This window comes from Amblyraja radiata, chromosome 6, assembly GCF_010909765.2.
Source record: "Amblyraja radiata isolate CabotCenter1 chromosome 6, sAmbRad1.1.pri, whole genome shotgun sequence".
Classification (NCBI taxonomy): Eukaryota; Metazoa; Chordata; class Chondrichthyes; order Rajiformes; family Rajidae; genus Amblyraja; species Amblyraja radiata.
Window position 1 is genome coordinate 93,711,725 of NC_045961.1, and position 19,942 is coordinate 93,731,666.

A 19,942-nucleotide genomic window follows, 5' to 3' on the forward strand; every position below is an offset into this window, starting at 1 on the left:
TACCTGTCTAACTATATTTTAAACATTGTAATTATACGCGAATGGTATGTTAGCATTCATAGCAAAAGGATTTGAGTATAGGAGCAGGGAGGTTCTACTGCAGTTGTACAGGGTCTTGGTGAGACCACACCTGGAGTATTGCGTACAGTTTTGGTCTCCTAATCTGAGGAAAGACATTCTTGCCATAGAGGGAGTACAGAGAAGGTTCAGCAGACTGATTCCTGAGAGTGGTGAATCTCTGGAATTCTCTGCCACAGAAGGTAGTTGAGGCCAGTTAATTGGCTATATTTAAGAGGGAGTTATAAGTTGGCTCATTCCACACACTGTGTGAAAATGTTGTCTCTCGGGTCCTTTTCAAATTGTTCCATCTTATCTTAGCTTTAGTCTCCTCTACCTTGGGAAAAAAAGGAGTTACTACACACCTCAGTTTTCAATCACCACCCCTTGCCTGTAACTATCAAAAAGACCGACAAAACCACTTGTTTAAAAAGGAACTGCAGATGCTGGAAAATCAAAGGTAGACCAAAATGCTGGAGGAACTCAGCAGGTGAGGCAGCAACAATGGAGCGAAGGAAATACCGCTTGGCAAAACCACTTGGTCAGTCAAAAAAGATTTTATAAGAAACATGTGAATGACGCTATTGGACAGCATAAACAATGTAACAAGATAATGATTTTCGCTTGTAAACCACCAATGTATTAAAAGTATGCAATGCATTAAAAGTTCTCAAAGCAAGTTGAAGGTTCAATATGTAGACTTCAATGATGAATTGAAAGAGAAACATTATGCGAAAAGTTTTAGAGAAAAACCCAAGGCTTAGATGGTATGGATGGAGTATTATATTTCCCCAAAGATTTCACCAAAAGGCAGCAAATTGATTCTTGTAAAGCATATTCCTGCATTTATGGAGGTGAAATATAGGTGAAGAAAGGTCTCGACCCGAAACGTCATCCATTCCTTCTGTCCAGAGATGCTGCCTTCCCCGCTGAGTTACTCCAGCATTTTGTGTCTATCTTTGGAATATATATAATAATAATAATGGATGGGATTTATATAGCGCCTTTCTAGAATACTCAAGGCGCTTTACATCGCATTATTCATACACTCCTCAGTCACACTCGGTGGTGGTAAGCTACTTCTGTAGCCACAGCTGCCCTGGGGCAGACTGACGGAAGCGTGGCTGCTAATCTGCGCCTACGGCCCCTCCGACCACCACCAATCACTCACACACATTCACACACAGGCAAGGGTGGGTGAAGTGTCTTGCCCAAGGACACAACGACAGTATGCACTCCAAGCGGGATTCGAACCGGCTACTTTCCGGTCGCCAGCCGAACACTTAGCCCATTGTGCCATCTGTCGTCCCAATATACAGTCGGTCTATTTAATTTATAGGTGGGATACATGCAGGGGATTTTTTATAAAAGATGCAGTTTATCTGCAGTTTTAAGGGCCTGTCCCACGAGCATGCGACCTGCATGCGGCAAGCGCGACCTATAGGGCCGGTTCCACCAGCATGCGCCTGCATGTGGCAAGCGCGACCAAACCAGAAGCGGGGGCTGCGCGGAGGTTGAGTGAGTGGCATGAAGTTCGAGCGAAGTGCACGGGAAGTTCGCGCGTGACGTATGGCGTCGAGGTGGCTGCGGGCCGGCAGGTTGTTGCCGCGCAGAATTTTAAAAAACGGTCAGTTTTTCAGAGCCCCGTGCGATGTCAGGACCAGCTCCGCACAACTCCATACGGCTCCGGTGATCGAAGTGGGACCGGCCCCGCGAGGCCGTACGGCTCAAGCGACCACGTTACGTTACACTTGCCGCATGGAGCCGCTTAGGTCGCGCTTGCCGCATGGAGTCGCATGCTCGTGGGACAGGCCCTTTAGATTTGTTTATCTTTCCAGGTGCCAAACATATGTTCAAAATCAAAAATGACATAAACATTTTAGAAATATTGTGAAAGTGGCAGATTAGGACTCCTCTGCTTCAATAAAATACATGCACACTTTGTTTTAATATTCTAACATAACTTCCTTGTCATCTTGAAGATAGGCACAAAATGCTGGAGTAACTCAGCGGGACAGGCATCATCCCTAGCTGGGAATGGGTGACCTTTCGGGCCGGGACACATCTTCATACTGATTGTAGGGGGAGGGGTGAAGAAAGCTGGAAAAGGAGGGAGGCAGGCCAAAGCCTGGCAAATAATAATCATAGAGGGGGAGCAGTGAGAGAGGGTCTATGAAGAACCTTTTAACAGAGCACCCACACCATTGTAATCATTTATTGTCTTCCCACAGACTGGTTAGCATGCAATGGTGGTGCAGCGGTAGAGTTGCTGCCTGACACCGCCAGAGACCCGGGTTCGATCCTGACTATAGGTGCTGTCTGTATGGAGTTTGTTCATTCTCCCCATGACCTGCGTGTGTTTTTTCCAAAGACGTACAGCTTTGTAGATTTATTGGCTTTTGGTAAAATTGTAAATTGTCCCTAGTGTGCGTAGGATAGTGTTAATGCTAGCCGGCGTGGACTTGGTCCTGTTTCCACTCTGTATCTCTAAACTAAACAAAAAAAACTTTTCACAGTATCTCGGTGCTCGTGACAATAAACTAAACTAAACCAAACTCCATGAACTGCCTTCTCATTGTAACCTTTGATATCATTACTAATAAAGAACCCGTCAATTTCCATTTTAAAAATACCGAATGACTTGGCCTCCACTGCCATCTGTGGCAATAAATTCCACACATTCATCACCCTCTGACTAAAGAAATTCCTCCCCGTCCCCATTCGAAAGGTACATCCTTTTATTTTGAGGCCGTGCCCTCTGGTCCTAGACTCTCCCACTACTTGTCCCCATCCTCATCATTCACGCCTCATGATAATAATAATAATAATAATTGTAAGCATGGTTTTACCTTAAGAGTAAGTCTTTTTGGCCAGGAAGGTCCTGCAGTCAAGAAGGGTGCCCTGGTCAGTCAAAATTGTTGTGTGTCAATGGATCATCGGCAGGTTGACAATCGAGAAGGTTATCAGTCCGTTGGTACAACTCTTAACATGTGGGGAAAGAGAAAGGTTACTGTAATTTGTGAACCCACAGAATAAGGAACTTTGGTGTGTTATAGTTTCAACCCTAATTTCAATACCACGTTATTCTAACTGTTGCTAGGCAGGATGGAACCTTTTATACGTTTTATGAAACACATGCTTGACAGCAAATGCTCTCCCACCAACCTGTTCCTCTGAGCTGGCAAGCTTTCCAATCATTTCTACCTCAATAATCCTGTGCTAATTCTCCCTGCATGTTTTAGATTAGCTCCATTTGTTTTGCTCCCTCACCCCCCCCCCCCCCCCCCCCCCCCCGCTCCCATAAGCAGTGTAACACTCCTGAATCTTAGTTCCTCCCTAATTTAGTTTGACTCACATGAGTTTATAAAGAGGAAGCCCCCGCCAAATGTTCCTGATATGCAAGTAGAATAATTTTTTTGGATGGGGAAGTAACATGACTTCTCGACTTCCTCGACTTCCTCGACTTCCTCACTCACAGACCACAGTCTGTTCGTATTGGTGGAAATGTGTCAGCCTCGATAACAATCAGCATGGGAGCACCTCAAGGCTGCGTGCTCAGCCCCCTGCTGTACTCACTCTATACCCATGACTGCGTAGCGAACCACAGTGCGAACTCCATCATCAAGTTCGCTGATGACACCACTGTTGTGGGGCGTATCACTGATGGGGATGAGTCAGAGTACAGAAGAGAGATCGAGCAATTGTCCATATGGTGCCAGCGCAATAATCTGGCCCTCAACACAAGCAAAACCAAGGAACTGATTGTGGACTTTGGAAGGAGTAGGAGGGGGACCCACAGCCCCATTTATATCAGCGGGTCGATGGTTGAAAGGGTCAAGAACTTCAAATTCCTGGGCGTGCACATCTCTGAAGATCTTTCCTGGTCCGAGAACACTAACGCAATTATCAAAAAAGCTCATCAGCGCCTCTACTTCCTGAGAAGCTTACGGAGAGTCGGATTGTCAAGGAAGACTCTCTCTAACTTCTACAGGTGCACAGTCGAGAGCATGCTGACCGGTTGCATCGTGGCTTGGTTCGGCAATTTGAGCGCCCTGGAGAGGAAAAGACTACAAAAAGTAGTAAACACTGCCCAGTCCATCATCGGCTCTGACCTTCCTTCCATCGAGGGGATTTATCGTAGTCGCTGCCTCAAAAAGGCTGGCAGTATTATCAAAGACCCACACCATCCTGGCCACACACTCATCTCCCTGCTACCTTCAGGTAGAAGGTACAGGAGCCTGAAGACTGCAACAACCAGGTTCAGGAATAGCTACTTCCCCACAGCCATCAGGCTATTAAACCTGGCTCAGACAAAACTCTGATTATTAATAACCACTTTCTGTTATTTGCACTTTACCAGTTTATTTATTCATGTGTGTATATATTTATATCATGGTATATGGACACATTTATCTGTTTTGTAGTAAATGCCTACTATTTTCTGTGTGCTTAAGCAAAGCAAGAATTTCATTGTCCTATACAGGGACACATGACAATAAACTCACTTGAACTTGAACATGCATTCAGAACTCTGCAGCCCGGATCATCACCCGCACCAGATCATCGGACCACATCACACCCATCCTCACTCAGCACCACTGGCTCCCTGTGCACCACCGGATTAACTACAAGATTTTACTGCTGACCTTCCAAGCCCTACACCACCTTGCTCCCCAATACCTCTCTGACCTGCTGCTACCATACACTCCTTCCCGGTCACTTCGTTCCTCCTCAGCTGCAATTTTAACTGTCCCCACATTTAGACTCAGCACCATGGGTGCCAGAGCCTTCAGCTGCTCTGCCCCTCGTCTCTGGAACACTCTCCCACCTCCCATCCGTCACCTGGACACTATCGATCAATTCAAATCACAACTCAAAACACACCTGTTTAGATTAGCATACCCGACATAACTTCCACCATGTTCACCCTGATTTTAATGACTTAAAATGTTTTGTGTATTTTTTGTTTTTTTTGTTTTTTGTTTTTAATCAACTTGATTTTAATATTGATAAATGTATTGTGATTTTATGTCCTGTAAGGTGTCCTTGGGTGTCCAGAAAGGCGCCAGCAAATAAAATGCATTATTATTATTATTATTATTATTATTATCCCTTTAGCTTGTCTGAAGGCATAAGATTGAAACTACAAACTATTCAAAACAATGCAGTGTCCGGAGGTGAAGACTGATCTGAGACAGAAACAAAAAGCTGGAGTAACTCGGCGGGACAGGCAGCATCTCTGGAGAGAAGGAATGGGTGACGTTTCGGGTCGAGACCCTGCTTCAGATTGGTTAGGGATAAGGGAAACGAGAGATACAGACAGTGATTTGGAGAGATAAAGAACAATGAGTGAAAGATATGCAAAAAGGTAACAATAATAAAGTAAAGGGCCATTGTTAGCTGTTTGTAGGGTGAAAGCCTTTAGGGTTAATCTGTGAGCCTGCTTCCAACCGCATGGAACAATGGTTTAATATTTACCCACTTTAAAGATATGGGAAATCTTACTGATAGGAGCGAATACTTAAACCTTTACCTTACCTTAGCAAGCTATGTTCAGACCTGCTTTAATTCCTTCACAATCCGACTGCACTCAACCTCGGGTCTAACGCTCGGGTCTAGTCTGGCCTTGTGCAAGGGCCCTGAGATATTTACTGCTGATGTAACATTGACTTTACTTGGAAAGGAAGTGGCAAGGTGTAACAAGTCTGCTAGCTTAATAATATCGAAGGCAGTATTCGCCCTGGAGTCAGGCTGGTTGAGCACATGCCACTCCCTTTGCAAACTGTTGATTTATTAATAGGCCTGCACTTTGGCAATGCCTTTGTTAGCAAGTACAGAGTGCAGCAAAGTATTGCACTGTGCAGGAAGGAACTACAGATGCTGGTTATACATAGAAACATAGGGGCGGGAGATTACAACCTTCACGAGGTCCACCCTGTTTCGACTAATGCAATCAACCCGACGTGCACAAACAAATGGATCAAATAGAACAAGTTGACTTCCAACTTTAGGCTGTGCACGCCATACGCAAGAAGAAGAACATAGAAACATTGAAACGAGATGCATTCGGCCCTTCGAGCCTGCACCGCCATTCAATATGATCATAGAAACATAGAAAATAGGTGCAGGAGTAGGCCATTCGGCCCTTCGAGCCTGCACCGCCATTCAATATGATCATGGCTGATCATCCAACAGTATCCTGTACCTGCCTTCTCTCCATACCCCCTGATCCCTTTAGCCACAAGGGCCACATCTAACTCCCTCTTAAATATAGCCAATGAACTAGCCTCAACTACCTTCTGTGGCAGAGGATTCCAGAGATTCACCACTCTCTGTGTGAAAAATGTTTTCCTCATCTCGGTCCTAAAAGATTTCCCCCTTATCCTTAAACTGTGACCCCATGTCCTGGACTTCCCCAACATCGGGAACAATCTTCCTGCATCTAGCCTGTCCAACCCCTTAAGAATTTTGTAAGTTTCTATAAGATCCCCCCTCAATCTTCTAAACTCTAGCGAGTACAAGCCGAATCTATCCAGTCTTTCTTCATATGAAAGTCCTGACATCCCAGGAATCAGTCTGGTGAACCAGTCATGGTTGATCATCTAAAATCAGTACCCAGTTCCGGCTTTTTCCCCAAATCCCATGATTCCGTTAGCCCTAAGAGCTAAATCTAACTCTCTCTTGAAAACATCCAGTGAATTGGCCTCCACTGCCTTCTGTGGAAGAGAAATCCACTGAAGAAAGACACAAATTGCTGGAGTAACTCAGCGGGTCAGGCAGCATATTTGGAAAGAAGGAATGGGTGATATTTTGGGTCGAGAACCTTCTTCAGACTACACTGTGTTGCACTGTTTTTACTAAGAAGTGGTACAGAGTTTAGCCATTTCACATTATGTGGCTCAATTGTTCTATGATATTATTTTATATTCAACACCATAATTTAAAAAAGGACAAAGGACATTTATTGTCACGTACACAAAATGGTGTAGTGATATTTGCCTTGCCATGCAGCACACAGATAAAGATTAGACATAACATTAAAGAGATTTAACAATAAACATAAAAACATCCCCCCACAATGGTTCCCACTGTGGGGGAAGGCACAAAGTCCAGTCCCATCCCCATGTCCACCCATAGTCGGGCCTATTGAGGCCTCCGCAGTCACCTCTACGGAGGCCCGATGTTCCAGGCCGTTCTCGCTGGGTGATGGTGCTCCGGCGTCGGGAGAATCCTCTCGGCGGCTTAGGACACCTGGAACAGCCGCTTCCGTACTGGAGGCCGCGGCTTCCGAAGCCAACAAGGCCGTGCTGGATGGAGCTCCACAACTGGCGATCTCGGTAAGAGATCCCAGGCTCCCGATGAAATGTTCAGCGCTGCCGCCCGCAGCCGGCCGCTCCACAGTCCCGTAGGACAATATGTATACTGAACTTTTTTGTTGTTTATTATTGGTTTTACAGAGTACTATGTTTTCGTACCTGTCTCTCTGCTGCAAGTAGGAATTTGATTGTTCTGTTTCGGGACACATGATAACAAAACACTAGAAGACAGTCACAGAAAGCTGGAGTAACTCAGCGGGTCAGGCAGCATCTCTGGAGAGAAGGAATGGGTGACATTTCAGATTGAGACATGTCAGTCGGAAGAAGCGTCACAAACCGAAACGTCACCTATTTCTTTTCTCCAGAGATGCTCCCTGACCCGCTGAGTTACTCCGGCATTTTGTGTCTGTCTTCGGTTTAAATCGGCATCTGCAGTTCTTCCCCGCACATTTTGGTCCAACAATCGAACACTCTTGACTTCACCTCAGCCTTCCTCCTGGGTGTCCCTTAAATATCTGCTTCCAAACTCGTGAATGTGCCTCTTGAATGCTAAGGATGTAGTCCTGATCTTCCAATCCGCCTTGCGCTTTTTTAAAATCTGCAGCTGTAACACCATATCCTGCATTCGGCTTATTTTTCTTTCTCTGGTACCATAATGTACTCATGTATGTTATGATTTGTCCGGATAGCACACAAACAATGTTTTTCATAGTATATCAGTACACGTGGCAATAACTAATCACTAACCAATTTATCTATAACAATCATATGATATGGTAATTTTATTATGCTACAGTTGTACGTCTTGTTGGTGGTGCTGCGTTTAGAATATTGTGTTCAGTTTTGGTCACCCTGCCATATGGAGAGATGCCAATAAGTTGGAGGGGGTACATAGAAGATTCACATAGAAGGGTGGAGAGACCAGTGGAAGTTAGCGGAACCATCTAGGCTACACCATTACATCAATGATCCCATGGACGTCCCTGGCCTGGACCTGCCCCGAAAGCAGTGGACAACCCTCAACCACTTGAGGAGAGGCATCGGACGCTATGGAGTAGCGATGAACAGGTGGGGCCTCCTGGGAGTGTGGGGACCCAACACAGACAGTGGAGCACATAGTCACCAGTTGCCCCAAACACCGGCCACCGAATGGTGAACGAGGTCTGATTGACCTGGACGATGACACGTTGGCCCGGCTCACCTCAACGGAGCTGCAGGTCTAAAAGACATACGACAGGAGAAGAAGATTCACAAGGATGTTGCCAGGATTTAAGGTGCTAGGTGAGATTGGGCAGGCTAGGACCTTAATTCTCTGGAGCTCAGGAAGCTGAGAGGTGTTTGGATTGAGGAGTATATAATGATGATGGTATTAGATAGGGAGAATGGATAGTCTTTTTAACAGAATAGGGACATCGAGAACTAAAGGGCATGGTTTTAAGATCAGGGGGAAACAGGAATCTTAGGGGCATTTTTTCATGCCTAGGGTGGTGGGTTGTATGGACAAGCTGTCAGAAGAGGTATTTCAAGCAGCTATAATAACAACATTTAAAAGACATTTGGAATAGTATGTGTAGGAAGAAATCGCAGATGCTGGTTTAAACCAAAGATAGACACAAAATGCTGGACTCTCAGTGGGACAGGCAGCATCTCAGGAGAGAAGGAATGGGTGACGTTTCAGATCGAGACCCTTCTTCAGACTACGATATGGATTTGAAGGGTTGGAAGGGACATGGGACTAGCTTACATGAGGCACCTTGGTCAGAATGACCAAGTTGGGCTGAAGTCAAGTCAAGTCAAGTCCAGTCAAGTTGATTCGTCACATACACATACGAGATGTGCAGTGAAATGAAAAGTGGCAATGCTCGCGGACTTTGTGCAAAAAGACAAACAAACAAACAACCAAACAAACTACAAACAGAATGGAACAGAATCACATATTCTGTTTCCATGCTTATGACTCTGACTCTACTAGGATAGTGCATCGAGTTCCTGGCTATTGATCGAGGGACACCAGGTCTGAAACCTTCCACAGAACCAGGAGAGTTTACATTGAAATGCAAACCCAATTTAACACAAAAGCTAGAAACAGCAACCGGGAAGTTATTGGTCTGCTGTATAAAAACCCCGTCTGATCCACTGTTGTTCTTCAGGGACATAAATCTGCCATCCTTATCTTGTCTGGCATAAACATGACTCCAAACACATAGGTAATGTAGCAGACACTTAATAGCCCTCTTCACTTCTGGGGCAATTAAGAAAGGACAACCAATGCCAGAATTGCCAGAAATAGCCCAAACCTGTAAAAGAATAAACAAAAAAGTACCTCATCTGCTTTACCCGGCAGCAAGCCCCACTTGCTCACCATTATTCTCTGGATGTCATTCTTCAGAATTCCCTCCTGTATTTATTAGTGGCTCTTCGATGTGCATGAGTTCTGGACTCCCTGCAGTGGGAATATTTTCTCTCCTAATCTATCAAACGCCTCTTTAGGTTGCCCTCAGCCACATATCTGGAGCAAATTCAAACACCCCATAAACAGCCTCTCCAGACAATTAGTTTAACCTACACAGTCAGTGGAAGGAATATAACATTCAGAGTCAGTTTGTGTGTGTGTGTGTTAGAAAGAGAGAGAAAGAGAGAGAAAGAGAGAGAGAGAGAGAGAGAGAGAGAGAGAGAGAGAGAGAGAGAGAGAGAGAGAGAATCGCTAGAGCTCGATCTCTCGCTCATCTCTCGCGCTCTCTCTATCTCTCGCTCTCTCCTCTCTCGCATCTCTCTGCTATCGCTCATCTCGATCTCTCGCTCGTCTCTCTCCTCCTCTCTCTCTCCCTCTCTCCTCCTCTCTCTCTCTCTCTCTCTCTCTCTCTCTCTCTCTCTATCTCTCTCTCTCTCTTCCTCTCTCTCTCTCTCTCTCTCTCGAGCGCACAGCGGTAGAGTATGAAGAAGTGTCTCGACCCGAAACGTCACCCATATCTTCTCTCCAGAGATGCTGCCTGTCCCGCTGAGTTACTCCATCTTTACGTGTCAAACAGTGGTAGAGTTGCTGCCTTACAGCGCCAGAGACCAGGGTTCGATACTGACTACAGGTGCTGTCTGTATGTACGTTCTCCCCGTGACCTCGTGGATTTTCTCCGGGTACTCCAGTTACCTCCCACTTTCCAAAGACGTGCGGTTTTGTAGGTTAATTGGGTTCTGTAAATTGTCCCTCGTGTGTAGTGTAGTACTCGTGTACATGTGATCGCTGGTTGACGCGGACTTGGTGGGCCGAAGGGCCTGTTTCCACGATGTATCTCCTAACTAAACTGAAGAATGATAGTGGGAGAGAATGGAAAAAACTGGAAAGCTGAAATAAAAACTGGGAAGATAATAATACGTGGTCCCTCATCATCTGTAATGGAAAGTGTACTCATTCTACATTGGAGCCCAGAGCAAAGAATGGGTTAGAATGTCTACCAGGTTATTGTCTGTAACAACACTGGAGTATGTGAACATTTAAATCAATGGTACACAAAATTGCTGGGGAAACTCAGCGGGTGCAGCAGCATTTATGGAGCGAAGGAAATAGGCGACGTTTCGGGCCGAAACCCTTCTTCAGACTGATGGGGGGTGGGGGGGGGGAGAAAGAAGGAAAAGGGGAGGAGGAGCCCGAGGGCGGGTGGATGGGAGGGTGGGAGGAGACAGCTAGAGGGTTAAGGAAGGGGAGGAGACAGCAAGGGCTAGCAAAATTGGGAGAATTCAATGTTAATGCCATACGGACGCAAGGTCCCCAGACGAAATATGAGGTGCTGTTCCTCCAATTTCCGCTGTTGCTCACTCTGGCAATGGAGGAGACCCAGGACAGAGAGGTCGGATTGGGAATGGGGGGGGGAGTTGAAGTGCTGAGCCACCGGGAGTTTAGGTAGGTTATTGCGGACTGAGCGGAGGTGTTCGGCGAAATTTTTTAATATCGAAGGTACACAAAATTGCTGGGGAATTTAATATCTCCTCAAGGTCTACTTTAAATCAATGGGACTGGTTTCTATTTTGAATGAGCTATGGACGGATTAGCCAAATGAGGAAGCTGTTGGCCCAAGTATCGAGCAGGGGACACTTTAGTTATTTAGCCACTTTGGAGATCTTTGGACCAGATGATAATGGCTGGCTGGTGGGCATGGCCAGAGGATAGGGAGCAGGACAAGTTCAAGGACAGGGACTCCATCATGAAAATCCATAACATTGATGACCATGCATGTATCAATTTCTTGATCACGAGGGGCCTGAAGAAGGGTCTCGGCCTGAAACGTCACCCATTCCTTCTCTCCAGCGATGCTGCCTGACCCGCTGAGTTACTCCAGCATTTTATGTCTATCTTCAGTTTGAACCTGCATCTGCAGTTTTGTCCTACACAGAATAATTTTGCTAATGGAACTGAAATTCTTGAAGGCTGCAGATATTGGAAAACTGGCCTCTGTCGAAGTGTCGCCGACCTGAATCATTGACTGTCCCTCTTTCCACAGGTGCTGCATAACATGTTGAGATTTTCTGTTTGTGTAACAACTTCCTTATCGTGTCCCAGCCTCAGCTCCTCCCACAGTTTGCCAGCTGATAGAAGACTTGAAGTGTAGTCGTGGCAACATAGAGAGCGAGAGCCATTTTGTATGCAGCAAGCTGCTCTTATTCTATGCCTCTGGCCAATCTGTTTCAGCAGAGTTACAGCACTGACAATGTGGCAAGCTGACCAGGTTTGCCCTGTTCACACAAAGCAGCACAATTCCACTGGGGCTAATTAACCCACCAAATTGATAGAAGCCATCATCCACTGTGCTCTCAGGTGTTCATCAGTAAACCTGTCACATATGAGCAATTTGATTTTTGCCAGGACCTCGCACCCACCGTGCGGCACAGAAGCACAGCGGTAGAGTTGCTGCCTCACCGTGCCAGAGATCCCGCTTTGATCCTGACTACGGGTGCTGTCTGTGTGGAGTTTGCACGTTCTCTCTTGGGAAACCACGTGGGCTTTCTCCGGGTGCTCCGTCTTCCTCCCACATCCCAAGGACGCGCGGGTTTGTATTTGAAGGTTAATTGGCTTCTGTAAATTGTCCCTAGTGTGTCGGACAGAACTAGTGCACGTGTGGCGACTGGTCGGCGCGGGCTCGTTGGGCCAAAGGGCCGTGTTTCCAGGTTGTATCTCTAAACCAAACTATGCTAAACCTTATCGAGCCACAAATCAGGAGCATAGTGGGACGCCCTTCCATTGAGTGGATGAATGCACAACCAACACTTTTCAAGAGGTTCAGCACCATTCAAGTCAAAGCAAAACACTTGATCAACATCAGCAGTGGTCTGTAACATCTACTAAACGTTACTCACCCAGGAATCTCTATCAGCTCATCTCAAGCCCACAACTTCTGCCACCAAGGAAAACAAGGGTGGGAGGCACATAGGAACATTACCAGCTACAGGTTCTAAGCTGCACATCTTCCTGATTTGGAAATATTTTCCCAATTCTCTTTGGTCTGCAGGTCTAAATCCTGGGGCTTCCTACCCAGGGTCACAGTGGGAGTACCTTCACCAGAAGATTCAAGGAGGCAGCTCACCATCACAGGCTCATGGACATTATATACTGGTCCTACAGTGAGATCCAGATTCTGTAAATGAATATGAATAGAAAGTATTCATAATGACTGAACTCCCTCACCATCTCATTGGAACATCAAACCTCAGATTTCTCGAGCACTACTTCCATTACCTGAATGTAAGAGCACTATCTATCCCGTCATAGCTAATCCATAAGCCACGGAGATGCATACATTTTAGCAATGAAGTATAGAAGTTGGAGGCCAGGTTACAGTTGTGCAAAACATCCTCTTCATAGCGAGAGGATTTGCATATAGGAGCAAGGAGGTCCTACAGATGGCACAATGGGCTAAGTGTTCGGCTGGCAACCGGAAGGTAGCCGGTTCGAATCCCGCTTGGAGTGCATACTGTCGTTGTGTCCTTGGGCAAGCCACTTCACCCACCTTTGCCTGTGTGTGAATGTGTGTGAATGTGTGTGAGTGATTGGTGGTGGTCGGAGGGGCCGTAGGCGCAGATTGGCAGCCACGCTTCCGTCAGTCTGCCCCAGGGCAGCTGTGGCTACAGAAGTAGCTTACCACCACCGAGTGTGACTGAGGAGTGAATGAATAATGCGATGTAAAGCGCCTTGAGTATTAGAAAGGCGCTATATAAATCCCATCCATTATTATTATTATTATTACTGCAGTTGTACAGGGCCCTGGTGAGACCACGTTTGGATTATTGTGTGCAGTTCTGGTCTCCTAATTTGAGGAAGGACATTCTTGCTATTGAGGGAGTGTAGCGTAGGTTCACCAGGTTAATTCCCGGGATGGCGAGACTAACATATGATGAAAGAATGGATCGGCTGGGCTTATATTCACTGGAATTTAGAAGGATGAGAGGTGATCTTATAGAAACATATAAAATTCTTAAGCGATTGGACAGGCTAAATGCAGGAAGATTATTCCCGATGTTGGGGAAGTCCAGAACAAGGGGACACAGTTTAAGGATAAGAGGGAAGTCTTTTAGGAACAAGATGAGAAAATCATTTTTTACACAGAGAGTGGTGAATCTGTGGAATTCTCTGCCACAGAAGGTAGTTGAGGCCAGTTCATTGGCTAGATTTAAGAAGGAGTTAGATGTGGCCCTTGTGGCTAAAGGGATCAGGGGGTATGGAGAGAAGGCAGGTATGGGATATTGATTTGAATGATCAGCCATGATCATATTGAATGACGGTGCAGGCTCGAAGGGCCGAATGGCCTACCCCTGCACCTATTTTCTATGTTTCTATGTTTCTATGACAGGCTAGATGCAGGAAAAATGTTCCTGATGTTGGGGGAGTCCAGAACCATGCGTGGCAGTTTACGAATAATGGGTAGGCAGTGCTGGCTCGGTGATGAATGGCCTATTCCTGCATGTATTTTTTATGTTTCTATGTTTCTAGTAGCAGCAAAAGATGACATGACACAAGGCTTTACTTTATGAATTTAACAGCCTTGTGATTTCTGTCAATCATGTTACAGCAAGTCAAGAGGGTTTTGATGAAAATCAAGATGTCTTCCAGAGCGTCGGCTCGTTCCATCCTGGTGGATTGTGCTCTCCTCTCAGTCTGGAGTTTTTTTTAATGCATTCGGACCGGGACTCTAATTGTGTCCCATCTAAAATTGTCACGGAGCGGACAATCGGAGTAACTCTATCCTTCCTCCCAAATGAACACTCCATCGGAATTATGACATGACACATGTGATAATAGGTTTGGAAGCAGAAAAATCACATCCTCGACTTGAAGGAAGGTTAGTTCAAGTGAAGGCACACTCATTACCACTTTCCTCTGACAGCCCTTGTCCAGTGAAGAGAAACTCGAACTGGTCAGAATGCATTAAAGTAGCCTGGGGAAGTAGAATCCAAAAGCGCCAAATAACTACTCAGCAGCTCTGGAGCCTATGGTCAATTATGGATTTTTTATCAAAGGTCTCTTGACTTTCTGCAGTGTGATTGACAGAAAACACAGGGTTGCTAAATTAGTAATAATTTATACCATGCTTCCCAACATCATCTCCCACCTCGCTCCTGCCTGTGTGAGAATGATTTCCTATTACAACCGCAAAGGGATTTTGAATATTGTCACAGACACAACAATACCATCTTTAGGTAGAACGTATAGGACAGGACCGCAGATGCTGGTTCACGCCGAAGATAGACACAAAATGATGGAGTAACTCAGCGGGACAGGCAGCACCTCTGGAGAGAGGAAACGGGTGATATTACGGGTCGAGACCCTTCTTCAGCTAGCCAGAAACAGGCTACTTGTTAAATGATTTATGCTCTCAACCCCTGCTTAAATAGTATTGGAGTTACAATGGTAATGACCAAATTTTACAGGTGTTATTAACCAGGGAGAACTCTTGATGGTGGTGGCTAATTTATAAAAGGATGGTCAAACCACCAGGAGCACCGTACGATTGGCAGCCTCGCCAATAGTCTGTCTGTATTTTCGCCTTTTGTTTGTTATTTTTAGTGTGTTTTAAAAGTTTGTGTAAATGTCCACTGGTTTGTTTTATGTTGGGGGAGGGGGAGGGGGGTCGGGAGTAACTTTTTTTTTCAATCTCTTACCCTGCCGGAGATGCAATTGGTTTTCGGGACGTATGTCCTGTCGCTCTGTGGCCTAACAACTTGGAGCTGTAGGACTCCTCGGGACTGACTTTGAGCCCCACCGCGGGGGCTTGGACTTACCATCGGGGCTGATCCCTTGCCTGGGATCGCTCCAACCACGGCCTGCGGATTTTACCATCAAGGGCTCGAATCCTCGGGAGAGACCGAGTCGGGAAGCTCCAAAGACCGAGTCGGGAAGCTTCGACCCGGGGTCCGATCGCCGGCGGAGGAGCTGAAATTCCCCTCCCCCCCCCCCGATGCAGGAGCTGATCACCCCGATGCGGAGGGAGTCAACCTCGTCCCGTCACGGAAGGTTCGAGGCCCACAACCACGGGAGAACAAAGAAGAGAGGAGATTGAACTTTTTTTTCACCTTCCATCACAGTGAGGAATGTGGAGGAGTCACTGTGGTGGATGTTTATGTTAAAAGATATTTTGTGTGTTACGTTGCTTTTTATTTGTATGACTGACTTGGAAAATGAAATTCAACAATGCAATTCCTATGTTGCAAAACATACTTGGCCTCTTCTTCTTTCGTGTGGCGTGCACAGCCTAAAGTTGTTGGACAACTTGTTCTATTTGATCTACCATTTGTGCACGTCGAGTTGATTGCATTAGTCGAAACAGGGCGGACCACGTTAAGGGTGCAATCTTCCACCCCACATACTTGGCTAATAAAGTATTATTGTATGGTATTGTATTGTAAAGAAAATGGATGAGTGGACAAACCAGATATATTACATTCAATAAGGATAAATATTTGTTTCCAAGGGAACATTCTATCCCAAGTTAGACACAAAATGCTGGAGTAACTCACCTCATATATGAGCACCTCATATTTCGATTGGGCAGCTTACACCCGAGCGGTATGATTATTGACTTTTCTAACTTCAAGTAACCCTTGCTTTCCCTCTTTCTCCACCCCTCCCCCTTCCTAGTTCTCCGACCAAAGACTGGTTGTCCTCCTGATTACATTTTATCTCTGTATGCTTCGTTGACACCTTCTCCTAGCTAATGATGATCTATTCTGCACTTTCCTTGAATTTCATCCCCTTTGTTGTCTCGTTTTCAAACCTTACACTTCCTTATCTCTCTGTCTCTCTCTCACCTGACTCTCAGTCTGAAGAAGGGTCTCAACATGAAACCTCACCCATTCTATCCAGAGATGCTGACTGTCCCGCTGAGTTACTCCAGCCTTTTGTGCTTATCTTCGGCTAGTAAACCAGCATCTGCAGTTCCTTCCTGCACATTGCACCCCCAGTTTCACGCAGACTCTCAAGCCACTCATTGGGGAAGGTGAGTTGGTTCCTGTCGCTGTTTATTTATTATCACACTTGGGACATTGACACAGCTGGTAAAACATGTTTGTAACAGAACAAATGTCCCTGTCCACTTAAACAGGTCAGACCTAGTTTCTGTAATTGAGTTAGCAAGCTTGGAAATACAAAGAAGAGTAAACAGATGGAGACCTAGAAGAAAGACTTGATTGATCTGTTGGCTCCAAATTTGTAGGCTATGAGATCGGTGCAGAGAATAAAGAAATAGAGGAGCCACCAGTCTTATTTTTAAGGAAATACCCTCAGAAGCAAATTATAAACAGGGAACTGCAGATGCTGGTTTATACAAAAGGAGACAAAGTGCTGGAGTAACTCAGCGGGTCTGATAGTATCTCTGGAGAACATGGATAGGTGATGCTTCAATCTGAAGAAGGGTCTCGACCTGAAACGTCACTTATCGATCAGTAGAAACACGGAGAGCGTTTGTTAGGTTCAGGTTTAGGTGTGAGGTTTACTATTGTCTCATGTACCGAGGTACAGTGAATGTTTTGCAAGCTACCCAATCAAACCAGATAATATTACACATAAATACAATCAAGCCCATCTCACGTACAATGGGTAGAGTGCAGGCAAAGATACAGATTGCAGAACATAGTTCTTAGCGTTTTAGTGCAACAGCGGCCCCATAGCAGAAGCGTCCATATCGTGGGGCTGGAAACTATAATGCCCCTGTCCCACTTAGGAAACCTGAACGGAAACCTCTGGAGACTTTGCGCCCCACCCAAGGTTTTCGTGCGGTTCCCGGAGGTTGCAGGTGGTTGCCGGAGTTGCAGGTAGTGGAAGCAGGTAGGGAGACTGACAAAAACCTCCGGGAACCGCACGGAAACCTTGGGTGGGGCGCAAAGTCTCCAGAGGTTTCCGTTCAGGTTTCCTAAGTGGGACAGGGGCATAAGCATCCTGAGCTAATTCTGCGACCACTATCATCTATTGCGACAAGTGATGGCTTCCACTGATTGTCGCCGGAAGCTTGCGCCCTTTTCAGAACTGACGATGACAGCGAGGCCAACATTTGTAACAAGATGGAAACGAAAAGAAGAAGAAATGCAACAGTTCCAGATACAGTCTGCAACGGGGTAAAAGTGAATCGGACTGTCCCCTAGTTTAGTTTAGTTTAATTTAGTTTAGAGATACACAGCGCAGAAGCAGGCCCTTCGGCCCACCGGGTCCACGCCGACCAGCGATTCGCGCACATTAACACTATCCTACACACACTCGGAACAATTTACATTTATACCAAACCAATTTACCTACAAACCTGTACGTCTTTGGAGTGTGGGAGAAAACCCGAAGATCTTGGAGAAAACCCACGCAGGTCACGGGGAGAACGTACAAACTCCGTACAGACAGCACCCGCAGTCGGGATCGAACCTGGGTCTCCGGCGCTGCAAGCGCTGTAAGGCTGCAACTCTACCGCTGTGCCACGGTGCCGCCAAAGGAGACACCCGTCCAAAGTTTAATAGCAGCGGGGAAGAAGGAGTTCCAGAGTCTGGTGGTGCGCGTGATCAAGCTACTGCGCCTTCAGCCCGATGGGAGCGAGGACATGTAATGGACAGGGTAGAGTGCAGATGGAGTCAATGGTGGGGAATCTGTTCTCTGTCTGATTGAATTGAATTGAATACTTTATTGGCACTTGTGACAAGTCGCAGTGAAATTCTTTGTTTGCATACCTAAGATGTGCAAATTGTCCCCCATAAAGGGAGCTTACAAAGTTGTTTCTGTGTTTCTATATCTCTATTGGATACAATGTTATGATTGTTTATAGACTATGAGGAAAGGGCCGGTCCCACAAGCATGCGACTGCATGCGGCGAGCACGACCTAACGTGTCGCTTGAGCCCTACGGCCTCGCGGGGCCGGTCCCACTTCGATCGCCGGAGCCGTATGGAGTTGTGCGGAGCTGGTCCCGACATCGCGCGGGGCTCCGAAAAACTGACACTGTCCAAAAATTCCGTGCGGCAACGGCCTGCCGGCCCGCAGCCACATTGAGGCCGTACGCACCGCCTCGACGGGCGTACGCAGCGTCTCGACGCCGTACGCAGCGTCTTGATGGCGTACGCCTTCGCTCGAACTTCACATCAACTCGTACGGGATCATTCGACCTCCGCGCGGCCCCCGCTTCCGGTTTGGTCATGCTTGCCGCATGCAGCCGCATGCTGGTGGGACAAGCCCTTAAGAATCTCCTTTCCAGCTGGACAAATAGTAATGTTTATAAATTGATTCTGAAAATGTTAATTTATGATGTGTAACATCAGAATTTGATTATTCAGGACACAATAAATTATGTTTAAAGTGCAATAATCATTATATGTATTGTGATTTTTAATTAATCCCGAGACTATGTCTGTGTTGTTCCTTACCTCCAATAAAATAGTGAACAGTGGAAGTTGTGTTTTGACGATTATTGGTAGGGTGCAAACATATAGAGCTCAGCAGTTCCTAATGTCTTGCTTCTAGCATTTATCTTAACCGTACCTCTTGTCAGTGGACTGCAAGCAAGACTAACAAGTCATCTCTAGGCTTCACGATGAATCACAGTTTTGTTATGTGGTAGGCCAGGTCTGTTTATCCTTCCCAGTTTACCCGTCACAGCTTAAGAATAAGGGCTGAGATGAGGAAAACCGTTTTCACCCAGAGAGTTGTGGATCTGTGGAATACTCTGCCACAGAAGGCAGTGGAGGCCAATTCACTGGATGTATTCAAGAGAGAGTAAAAGCTCTGTCCCACGGTACGAGTTCATTCCAAGAGCTCTCCCGAGTTTAAAAAAAATCAAACTAGTGGTAAGCACGGAGAATGTACGTAGCGAGTACGTCGGAGCTCGGGGACGTCTCTTAGCGGCTCGTAACGCTAACGGCAGATACTGGGAAAGACTTGCTAATGGCAGGTAAGCACGGGAAGACTCGTGAAGATTTTTCAACACGTTGGAAAATGTCCACGGGAGCCCCGAGTACCGACGAGTGGCCATTACCGTAAATCTCCGAGTTCGAATCAGGGCAAACTTGGGAGAGCTCTTGGAATTAACTCGTACCGTGGGACAGGGCTATTTGATATAG

At 46.2% G+C, this 19,942-nt stretch overlaps 1 protein-coding gene across 3 annotated transcripts in view; it reads right to left on the reverse strand.

Moving 5' to 3' along the window:
• atp10a (ATPase phospholipid transporting 10A (putative)) overlaps positions 1-19,942 on the reverse strand; it is a 434,067-nt gene that overhangs the window by 343,235 nt on the left and 70,890 nt on the right. The window contains exons 1-2 of one of the 3 annotated variants that reach the window (XM_033023254.1): positions 5,596-5,746; positions 2,907-3,039 (exon numbers count right to left, since the gene is read on the reverse strand). The exons of 1 other annotated variant lie outside the window; for it this stretch is intronic. The gene's annotated coding sequence lies outside the window, so the exon portion shown is untranslated. Of the gene's footprint in view, positions 1-2,906; positions 3,040-5,595; positions 5,747-19,942 lie in introns of those variants that run through there. One more of the 3 variants, XM_033023252.1, reaches the window with a different exon arrangement.